The sequence below is a fragment of the Cebidichthys violaceus genome, unplaced genomic scaffold (assembly GCF_023349555.1).
Source record: "Cebidichthys violaceus isolate CVI_PGR_0920_01 unplaced genomic scaffold, fCebVio1.0.p SCAF_11, whole genome shotgun sequence".
NCBI classification, from domain to species: domain Eukaryota; kingdom Metazoa; phylum Chordata; class Actinopteri; order Perciformes; family Stichaeidae; genus Cebidichthys; species Cebidichthys violaceus.
This window is the reverse complement of record NW_027176274.1, coordinates 16,902,428-16,914,664: the sequence shown is the minus strand read 5'-3', so window position 1 is coordinate 16,914,664 and position 12,237 is coordinate 16,902,428.

Below are 12,237 nucleotides of genomic sequence, written 5' to 3'. Positions count from 1 at the left end.
TATATTTGTATCTTTCAGAATCGTATACATTTGTAATGCTGATATTGAAACTATATTAATTTAGAGTTCATTGTATTTATCTCTAATCCAATCCAAGAGTGAAATCTTTCGGCATTAATGCTCACACTTTGTTCCTCCTTTTTGGCAATTTTTAATCTACATTTAGAAAATGGTTATCAGTTTACACATCTATCTTCAGTCTTGCCCTGTTTTTGGAATGACTGAAATGATTGATTCTGCCCATGATGGGTGGTATCCAATTCTCAGTAAATAATATATACATCAATAAAACAGGCACATTCTCATTAAAATCAATGTAGCAAGATGGTCAGTGCGGTGGCCATTTTTATGTTAACCGTTGAGATTGTGACTGTTGTAGCAGGCTAACTTCCATATACACTAACTGACTTAGTTCTGACATCGCGGACTCGTAACGTTACGCAGCTTACAGTGTCAGAGTAAATAAGTCAAATTTAACAGCTTAAGTGTTTCATCCACGCACTCTTGACACAGAGTAAGAAAGCACATGGCTAGAGGGGTGACAACTTTGTTCGATTCGTTTTTGTAAACTGTGAAGCATTAAACATTGTGGAATTACTAGCAGACAGCTGACAAGTTAGGTACCTTGCTAATTCCACCATGCTTTATTACTACGGTCCTGCTGCCTCACTCTTCATCGCTCTGCAGAACGACAAGCTACCAGCTAACAAGCCAGCCTTCCGTCTCTGGAGTTGCGACAACGAAAAATAGAAGCAATCCCTATTTTCTTTTGTACTAGTCAAATGACGTTGGTAAAACTGTTCAACGTCTGCTCTACTGCTATTCTATTTCTATATTTCAGTTAAAGAGGTTTGAAGTAATGGCACCAGTTTTTTCTTAAACGTCTCCAGGTTGGCCATCACTCCCTGGGGATTTATCATTTTAAATGCATTTATTGCTTAATTTGTCCCTTGTAATGTCTGCTGTTAGTATATTATGTTGGAGGGTGACAATTAATGGTAATTCCATTTTTTTCTTCGTTCACTTGTTATAATAATGTGGTTTTAGCTATGACCTTTCCTCAAAGACCACCTTCAAGGCATCCTTAATGATGGTTGGGTCAACTTCTCCATTGTTAATTTCATCTATCCCCTGATTTTATATTCCCACATTTAGCCTCCTGTCTTTTCCTGACATTCAGATGTAATTTTAAATACAAGGAATTTTGATTTGATATGTCTGCCACTTATCATATTCCAAAAATAGTCTATCCCTAAGTGACAGTTATGAGCTGCAGAGAAATGATGTCTGTTACTGTTCACATGAAATTAAACAGGGGTTTAGATGAACCCCAGAACTATACCCAATAAAAAGAGTTCCCCTCAGCCTAGACATGTCCAACATGAATAAATCACCCTCACTAAGTTGGGATGTAATGGATTGAAATGAATTAAGTCATTGAGTTTAGTGGGTCGAGATCTAAATATCACAGTCTAATTAATCTAATGTGTAGCCGATATTACCCTTTACTTAGTGGCTTGTTCATACATAATTTCTCATTGCTCATTTCTCCACCATCTTATTCACGGCACTCTTACCCACATCAGTATTTTTGTCAAAGAACCATGTTACCCCTTTCCAGGGGCATCAGGATCTCCTTTTATATTCTTGCAACTTTTCCCTCTTGTGCCGTATCTTGGTTTGGATCGCTTCCTTTCACTGCCATCCAGGAGCTCCGCGAATCTACCCTTTGACTCATTTGGCACCATTTTTCGGTAAATTGACTGTGTCTTTTGATGCCTCGCTGGTGTTGTAACTCTTTCTTCCAATACATTCATATTTTTGTGAACCTAGTCTGAAAAAAACCCTCTTCTCTTTTATTTCCTTCTTAATGGCCACATATGTTGTGCATTCGTGGATATTTCAATGGGATAGTCATGGTCTCCCACCTGCATTTTTTTATGCCACACTTTTTTTTCAGGAAAATTCCTTGGTTTCAAACAGAAAAAATTTGAGCACTATTGAAGTTGCAGTACAACCTGAAATCCTTTTTTTGTGAGAGCTCTATGGGTTATTGGATCTTGGTTCTTTCACGGCTTCATCTGGCTCATCCGTTTTTAAAATGTTAAACCACGACCAGGATGTCTCTCTAATTTTGAGGTGAATGTGTAAAGTGTGAATGTGATCAGTGCGTTCCTGAAAAGGAGAGGCTTCTTCTCAGTAAGACTCCCCCCTGAATAAATAAAGTGGGAAACAACTCATTCATTGTTTTTAAAGTCATGGGGATGATGTCAGAATTAATTAATGTTTACTTGAGGAGTTATAACTGGCCCGAAGAAAAAAAATTAAACACAAGCTCCAGTTTGAGTAAATACTGTATTTCATCTTCCGTTGTTGACAGATGCAGAGTGTGTACCTTTCTGGTCAGAGATGAACAGGAAGCTGTATTGCTTTCACCTCCAGCCACTGTCACACCTCTAAGTGCCCCTATAATTTATTCATAAAGGTAGAGACCAGCCCCTCCTTGACATACAACCATATCCGTAGCCACATGAAACACATGCAAACAGTAGCACACGCATTCCCTGGAGGTTTGCCTTTAACCAGTGGTGGGCCGTGCATTTTATACCTGGGCCTTCTGTGCTGTCCTACTTGAGCCATGTCCTAATAAGCTCATTATGACGCCACAGCTATGGTTATTCGTTTCTAGGAGTGTATTAACACACATATTCGTATCAAACCGTTCGGTACAAGGCTTAAGAACCGAACAATGTTTGAATAATACTAGTGCATTTGGAAAATGCATTAGCTTAAATTGTGGGAAATCTAATGTTTTCGGTGGACTGTGCTCACGTAACATACAACAGGCTTTGTGACCTCTGAACGTGTCTTCAGGGGGGCTAAGCTAACTAGCTTAGCGGAGAAACAACAGCCCGAACGGATTCAATTGTCCAGACAATAACCCGCGCATGACGGGATGCTTCGTAATTAATGGACAATACATATAGTTCAAATCAATGTAATTAAGACAATGACAAGAAAAACTGAAGAAAAAAAAGACTGAAGAACCAGTCACATATATGTATATGACAACAAAGCAACAAATCAATCCAGCAACACTACAGCGCTAGAGCACGAGCCATTCATATTATTCATAAAAATGACACGATAGACAAATGAACACAGTAGAAATGCTACTGCAGATGTAAAGACGCAAAATCAGTTAACTTACCACAGCGGCTCTTCACTTAAAAAGTCCACTCAGGTCTCTCCAAATGTTTTTTAAAGCACGTGGCTTGTGCGTGTCCTGTGGTGTAGCTGCCTCGGTTAGCGTAGCGTAGCTCCAAACGGCTCCAAACACCAAGAGCTCAGTTACAAATGAAACGCATTCTTAGCCATAAAATGTGCAACGCTTCTCCGCCGCTGTCAGCCAGAAATACCGTTCATACAAATCCTTTTCCATGCTGGGTCAGGGCTGCTAGCTGTGGGCTTGACCGACCCTTTGATATGATGTCCAGCTTTTCTGGAAATGTCCTTCTCCAGAAATTCGTTTAAAAACGCTAAAAATGTCATGTCAATGTCATAACTTCTTACATATTGTTCAACTTGAACTCTTACTAAACATTAAGATCTGCTAACTAGCTTTCTGTTTGACAAAAGTCACGCTGGCCCACTGACCAATCACAGCGCACCTTAATGCTGACGTACTTAGCAGGCTACCTGGGTAGCTCTGGCACGTCAAAGAATACGCCCAACATGTCAAACTAAAGATCTGATTGGTTGAAGACGATGACAATCAACAATATTGTTCCCATGTACTTTAATCTGCAAGGTCTACCTAGAGGACCTCGGGCCTCTCTCCTTACATAGAGACATAGAGGCTGAATCTGATTGGATAAGAGCTCTACTTAAAGCAAGCTGCACTGGAAGCAGCACTGCAGGCTGGAAGGAGAGCAACAGAGGAAGACAGGAGCTGTGCAATGCGAAAATAAGCTAATGGGAAAAAAATGATAATACTTGTAGTGTAATTGTGAAAAAATATTACATTTTAAAATAGCTATAACTTTGTGATTCTGTTTAGGCCAGCAGAGAAGACTTAGCTGGCCCTGACGGCCCACCATTGCCTTTAATAACCATGACAAATCCAAGCCTAATGCTAATGATGAGAGAGCCTAACTCACTTACACTTATTAAGGCAATTAGAGGCAAACCATAAAGCGTGTACTGCAGTGGACACTTTTGACAACCTGATTTGTTTACACATCAACCATCTGAGAAGCTGTCATTAGAAACTGTTTGGGAAAGGGCAGGCACTTTCAAAAAACACTTGGCAAGTAAGTGGATGAACCATCTGTTAAGCAATCTCTGACCGAAGCCAGTCAGGAGAAGAGTGAAAACATCTTTTCCATTTAGAAAACCTTTCAGTGCCATTCTTGGCTCTTCCTTCAATGAAGACGTACTCTCCAGTTCTGAAATAACTGATGTTATTGCAGCATCTACGCCAACCTTATCCGCAGCAGCCATTGTTATTTTGACTGAACGAACAGATGCCTTTCCGTGTTGTTAACCACATCTGCCAGTAGCTCTTCACAGGATGCTGATTGGTCCGGTTACTGGCTGTCCAGATGTAAGTGCATCGTTAAAGCCTGACACAATAGAGTTTCGTGTTATCTCTGATCCTATGATTCTCGCGTGAATGCGTAATATTGCAAGAATCCAGCTGCCGAGCAAGGTGAGTTATGAGGATCCAGTTTATGTCATTTGGTACCGGTTCGAACAGAAAGAATAAATAACTTATATTATTTCCAGTTACCTAAAAAATTAAGCCCACAAGCTAGTGAAAATGAGTAAAAAACAAATGTCTTTGGAGAGCTTCTTTGCACTGATTCAGCATTATGGTGAGTTGTATTTTGTATGCATTTTATATTTGTTTTCATGTTTATCCGCCACACCTTGAAGGCCGGTCCATAAAAATATTGTCTTCCATGAAACCGGACCACGCCACAAAAAAAGGTTGGGGACCGCTGATCTATCTGATTGATGATACTGCTGACAGAAAGGCTAACTGACACTGAGGCAGAAAAGTTAACATAAGGTGATTTCGAGACAGAATAACTAACTCACTGGGAAACTGTAGGGCTGAAACAGAAAAGTAAACCCACTGGGGAACAGGCAAGCCATCATAACCTCACAATGATCTGCTTCAGTTTTCATTTTGTAAATGAGAAATATGATTGTGGCAACCATTTTTCCACAATTGTAAAAAACCCACTTGAAACTGTAAACTAAAAATGTACTGTATGTAAACAAAATGTACTATAATTGTTGACAAGTAGGCTACAATATGCAGCATTACATTGTATATGAAAAAATATATATCCTAACACAGCAAACATCAAGAGGCATTTGTATACCCACAACCCTGAAATTCACAAAAATGTAAGTTATTGTAATGTTTGAATAATGTATGAATTAAAGCATGAGCTGCGCCTGCCCCGTTTCTAGGCGGGGAAGTCGTTCGCACCTAACACGGTGGTCTCTCCGTCGGCTGTCCCACCTGCAAGGATATACGTTCCTTTTTGAGGTGTTGGAACAAAACCTTCGGCCTTTTATCTCACCCCGTAGCTAAATCGTTAAGATTTCGGATTAATTGTCTTCTTGAAATTCTTTTACGGCTAAAGCCCTAGGCGTTCTCAATGGGATGCAACCCTAGCACCCTGTATATAATAGTTATGTACTTTGTCTGTACTTTACTATTGCCTATTGTGAACATTCTCACCATTTTATGACTAACACTGCCAAGTCTTCATTCAGGGTACTTACCTTAAGCTCCTCTGCATGCTTCAGTTGTCACTTCTGATCACACCATCAATGGACAGGGAAAGAGGGCTAAATTGAGGACCAGAATACGTTGTTTGGTTTCAGTCTCTTACAAAATGTAAGGCTGGATTTTTATTTAGGTTTTTCGCACAACAATCACATACAACAATTTCAAGTCAATGAAACAGTCACTGTGCTACAAGAAATATGTCTAACACTCCTTCTATACGGAGTTTTCCTCTTTATCAGTTCTCACTGATTTTGCTATGAGGAATAATACAGTCACTTTCTAAGGGGGTAAGACCCCTAAGTCTAGTTGGGGGGGAAAAAGCCCAAACTCACAGATTCTCTGCTCCTTTTTATGCTGCTAAAAAGCTGGCACCTCCTTCAGGCTAATAAGTAACTCACATGAAGCCTCCTCTCTCTAAGTCAGACACAGAAGGTAACTGGTTTGATCCTGTTCAGACGAGGAAGTAGTGTATATGTTTAGAGTGACTACTTTATATATGGCATATATGCAGTTTATATGTTTAATCATATCTATCAAATAGTAAAGCAAGTTATAGGTTTAATCACTTCTATCAAAAAGTAAAAAGGTTTATAGGTTCAATGGTTATACGTTGATTCAAAAGGTTACAGGTTATAACGGTTATACTTTTATACTTTCATACTTTTCTACGATCTCTCAACAGAATAAATAAGTTAGATTTTATGTTTATCTGTGTTTTGATATCACCTTTTGGAAAGACCTTGAGAACAACCTTTGAAAAAGTGCACCATATTTTTCTTACATTTTTCTGCCAATCCGAGCAGACTGGGCTTTTTTCGAGAGGAGGGGTTACAGAGACAAGGCGCTAACACGTTTCAGACAGAGGGTGAATACAGATATATTCAGACAGACAGTATGAGAAAAATGATTTGTTTTTTGAACATCAAAGCATGTCAACATATTCAAGTGGAAAGTAAAAGTATTAACCTAAAAATGAACATGATATGTCCCCTTTAATTCTACAAGGTTTAATGGGGGAGGACCATCACTGTTTCCTTACTGCTGGATCCATAGCTGGCTTTGTTGTGGCTTTGACCGCATTGTTAGCCTATAGAATGGATTATATTCCTTTTATCAAGCTTTATAGAGTATCATTATGCCATTTGCTATAGTTATTATATTCCAACAGAGTTCACAGCTGGCGTAAATCCAGTAATGAGCCTAAATGGCTCCGGCCACACTCATCGAAACACATTTTGTAACAATAAATATACAATCAATAATGAAAGAAATACAAACGCCTACGTTAGGCAGCTGCTGCAGCCTTGCATCAGCAGCAGGTCTCTGAGCTCCTCTGATCAGCATTTGTTGGTTGTTCCTCACTCAAGGAGACTGCTTTTGAGGTTGTAGCTGCTAAACTTTGGAACTCTCTCCCATTGGACTAAAGCTCTGTGGGCACTTTTAAAAAGCAGATCAAGACCCACTTGTTTAGACTTGCTTCTGTTTAGTTGTTTACTGTGTTGTATTCTTTTAGCTTGTTTTGACTTTTACTCGCTATAGTCTTTTGTTGTGAAGCATTTTGTGATGTCTGCTCAAGGTGCTACATAAGTAAATATATTATTAGTATTATAAACCTGATCTATTTTGTGTGGCCGCTGGATTTATCCTCTAAATTAAAAAAGAACCATCGTACGTCCCGGCAAGTTTCTGGAAGGTAACTGGTTTTCGGCCAGTGAGTTAGCTAGTTCTAGACATGTAGTTTGGAAGTTGGGTGAACAAAGTTATTGGTTTTTTTTTTACGCAAGTGTAGAGTAAGCGAGCAAGATTGACTGAATCTGTGGTCACAGCCTGTCAAAAATAGCACAACCCTAGCACACATCAAACAGAGCTGACTCTTCTGCTTGTTTTTTTCACCCCTTTTTTTCATTTGGTCTAATGAAAGTGTATTAGATGCTAAGCTCTCTAGATGCTGCTGTGATGTGTTTCCACTCTGGTGTTTGCTCCATTTCTCAATTATCAAATTTCTAGTAAACCAAATTCCCTTTGTGTATAAAACGTGATGACAAATACGGTTATTCTATCCGTAACGGCGTGTTTGAATAAATATCTCACAATCTGAGAGTTTTAAAAGGCAAGTCATGTCATCATCCAACACACTTCAATAGCTCTCTGACTGCTGCAAGTCTTAAAGTATCTGATGGGCTCAAATGATTCTCGGGGATTGTTTGAAGCCTTAACTTGTATGGCTATAAGACTGATCTCACGTCTAGTCGGCTGTTTGAGGCCACATACGGTGATGTATGTTTGTTGGAGATTGAAGTCTTTTGTAGTGGAAGTAACATGAAGAAAACGTTATGCTTTCATTTCACCCTGCTTCTTGTCGGTCAAATTCTTACCATGATAACTGTCACTTATCTAGATGAGCTTTGAAATAGATCTTTGTCAGTGGCTGAAGTAACCATGGCTTTGAACAGGTTTTTATATGTCACATAAGCAGCATTCCAGCTTGCCTTTTTGCCAAATCCTCGCTTGGGAAAGTCTGCCTATCTTTGTTTTGCCTTGCTGGTTTTCTTACTTTTCCTTACTTTACTTTTTTTTTCTTCCTTACTTTCCTTACCTTGCTTTGTCCCTGGGTCAGAATTTTGTGCCCAACTTTACAAAGTCATGACATTCTCAGCTTTATGAGGCTCAGTCTGCCTCGCAACCTCACTGTACAGCAGTTGGCTGTTTTCAGTAAAAAAGCTCTGAAAAACAGAAAGGTATTATAATAAAAGCCTTGTGGTAACAAGGCACGATGTCAATATACTGTCGAAATGTGTAAGTAGGTGACACCTTGAATCTCCACAATACACGATACACTGTGGCCGAACAGCCGTGCTGCTAAAGCTAGCAGTGTGAATGCTCTGACTTGTTAACATGGGCGTCAAAATAAAAAGCAGGAGGTACCGCTACACATCTCACACAGTCAGTGTGGCCCTGGTGTAAGCGACTAGCTGGTTATCTTGGTGGAACATTTAGCTAAATGAGAGAAAGAGAAAGAGAGAAATACAAAAAGTGAGACACACTTGGCCGCTCATATGTCATGTCAATATTAACGCCCATTCCATTTCATGGAGGTACAATCATATCAGTTAGTTTATAGCTTAAAAAACAGTCTGCAGTTATACTCATTAAAGTGTGAAACATTGAGTGTACTGCCTAGAATCAGTCTCAAGTTAAGTGCGGCTTCTGGTTTTCAGTCTCCATCTGTCTTCCTTAAAACATGAGGCTGGCAATCTATGTTCTTACTGTCAACACATCCCATAAAAAGAGCCAACACCAACCCTGAGTTCGTCCGCCTTTCAATGTTTTGAATGATAACTGAGCTCTATGTCACATCAGGCTTTAGCTACAAAGAAAATCCATGTTCACTGTTGGATGCGTTGACAGTTAGAAAACTGTAGAACATCACTAACCTCATATGTAATTTGGCACCGGAAAAATAAATGGACACCGAAGGGCCAGTGATTATTATACTATGAGGTGACACTAAGTCACCTCTGAACAAGGTTCTATTTCAAATCAAGACAGTTTAGGAAGTGGGTTTCCATGAAATTGAAATATGGAAGCACATTTCCCTTCATCCGCTGTCATATACAATATTTTAAAACAGCATTAATAATTCATCCTTATCAAATCAATTGCTTTTTCTATTTACAGTTTGGACCGGGGGCCTGTCACACGAAGCAGGATGACCGAGTTTCAACCCCCTCAAATCTGGAAATGGACACATGGAATTATAACCTGTTCTCCATCCAATCGCGTCAAACAGTGCAACTTGGTCAGTGCTCCTCTGCTCCTGACACCGACGCATGTTAAGCATGTGTATATGACACATGCTAGTCACGCAAGTCGGCAGTCAGTTAACTGTAAACCACGCTGTTTTCCTAATTCCAACTAAGTGGTTTTGTTACCTAAACCCTTTACTTCCTGTGAAGAGGGAAGTTTATTTTGAAAAGACACCGTGCATGTAACAAGTGTATATTGACACACCGTCACAAAACTGGCGCTTAGAGGGTTAACTAGAGCATCATAGTTTGACGTTTTGGAGCACTGACCAAGCTGTGTTGTCACAATGGTGTGAGAATGTGTTGGGAATTGATATGCACTCATGCTGTATGGGTTTTGCAATTATCCAGCGATTTTTAGTAATCATTCCTTTAGTGACCATTAACAATGTAAGAAGTAACAGTTTCCACTAAAATTGCACACAGGGGATAGACATGCAGCCTTTATTCAGCAATTTTTTCAACCAAAACGAGCAAACGTGGAGATTGTGAGGCATTCCCAATTACACCACAGTTCTGCCCTGGGAGAAATGCAGGCTCTTCGTTTTTTTCCCGTTTGCTTGGCAGCTCTTTGAAGTCATGTCCACTTGCATGTAATTGATGTTTGCAGCCGTTTACAGGGTCCTGGACAAAAAAGACTGCCAATTAGACTTAGTCTGTCACTCGCTGTACCGTGATGAAAAATTACACCCTTTAATCACTGTAAATGTCTAAACCAATGGTGAGCTACCTGCCGACCTCCATGCACCCCGCTGAATACGAATGGGCAAGTATTTGACCGAGCCGACACAATGAGGACCTGTTACTTAGCTGTCTCAGGATGTTCTGTGAAAACCAAAGTAGCAATGCATAAGTTGTCTCCAAGAGAACACTGATCTTGGTGATCCTCTGTATTGATTGGACTTGATGGCTGCTGGGGAGAGACTGATAATGCTTTTGGCATCGACAGACTAATGGCAAACAAACAAAACACCTTCAATTAGAGGTTTTGAACTGGTTGGCAAAAGGCTGCAGTGCTAGAACATTTTTTTTAACCACCCAGTTAACAATGGACGGATGGTGAAATTGTGCACCTGGCCAAATTGGCAAACATTTTTGGCATAGACAGAAAAGAAATTTGACAGAACACTTTCAGCTTCCGGACATTCATCAATGCCACAATCACGCATTACAGAGCTCTCTTAAATAACACACATACAAGGGATCTACTTTAAGGTAATTGGCATTGCACCCGGCAAGACAATCAGATACATTGCAACCAATGAGTGTCCACAATTGGAAATAGACACTATATAAATAAATATAACAATATCTCTTATCTATATCTCTATTTTTAAACAGTAAATACCTGAAGTCCAAAGAAAAAATTACAGCAGCACACATTCAATTGTATTCTTCATTCAGGCCATTTTGGCGTATGACAATTAAGTGTGGGTTTGCTATAAATTGCTTTATTACTTGGATGTGAAAAGAGCATTGTATGGCAGTGTGCGCTGTTTCTCCATTAACTTGATCTGTACCATAAGACAATTACAGTCAGCTTTGTTAACCAAAGTAATGCGCTTCACACCTTAGGCGGGTAATGTAAAATAGATTACTGCTCGCAATCTTTGTGGGGGAATTATGGAGCTAATAGACAGAAACACTCACATAAACACAATTCCAAGGATGGTAGATGTACTTACAACGCATTTATGCAGCTTAACTTTTCCTAATGTTCAACACACACACGCTAATTCCATACATATGGATATTACAGTAGCTAAGCAACATATGACCTCTATTGTGTTGTTAGTTTTACCGCTCGTGCTCCCATCAGAAGCACAGCCCACATAATGCAAAATGTTCATGGTAATCGATTGCATGTGTTACTATAGATTTTGATAGTTCTGAAATATGTGTAACCCTATTAAGCTCTAAGCCTATTTGTAGGCCTCTCCTCGATTATTACCCATAGTAAAGAGAGTGTTTTTCGTCTAAATATAAGGTGTATTTTAATAGTTTTGATATTTTAGAAAGCTGACACTTGTGAGATTTGTTCAGATTTGTAAATATCAGTATATATGTTACTGGTTAAGAGTACATTAAGATGGAACACAGCACAAATTGAAATTCTTTAGCTCCGATTTAAAATTAATCCAATTTTGATAAGATATTTTTTTTTTAATGTTGTAGTTGAAAGCTCAAACCTCTCCCAGATCATAGCCCAATAGGTTGAGAGTCTCTCTGCACAATTTGTTCTTTGATAAAGTGAAGCATTCAAGAGCTAGAGAGGTTTGAGTGCAGAAATTTCAGCCGAGGTCAACCAAAATGTAATTTGGTTCCAGCTGTTCCATTGTATTTTATATCGTATATAATTATATATTTCACTTCTTTTATGACTAATAGTGTTCAATCTATCCATATGCAGCAGTTTGGCATCATTTAGAGAGCCTGGATCCTCTCTGAGCCTGTTTATGTCTGTCATCCATGGGATTTTCTCATCTGGCTTCCAGTCCAGGTCTCCTAGCTCAGCCTATGGTTGGTCGATTTCAGTTAATAGACACTCCTTAGAAGCGTCTGAGTCCACAGATTCTAACAAACTCATTGTGATTTTGATAGACAGAAGCGTTAGCCAGTAAG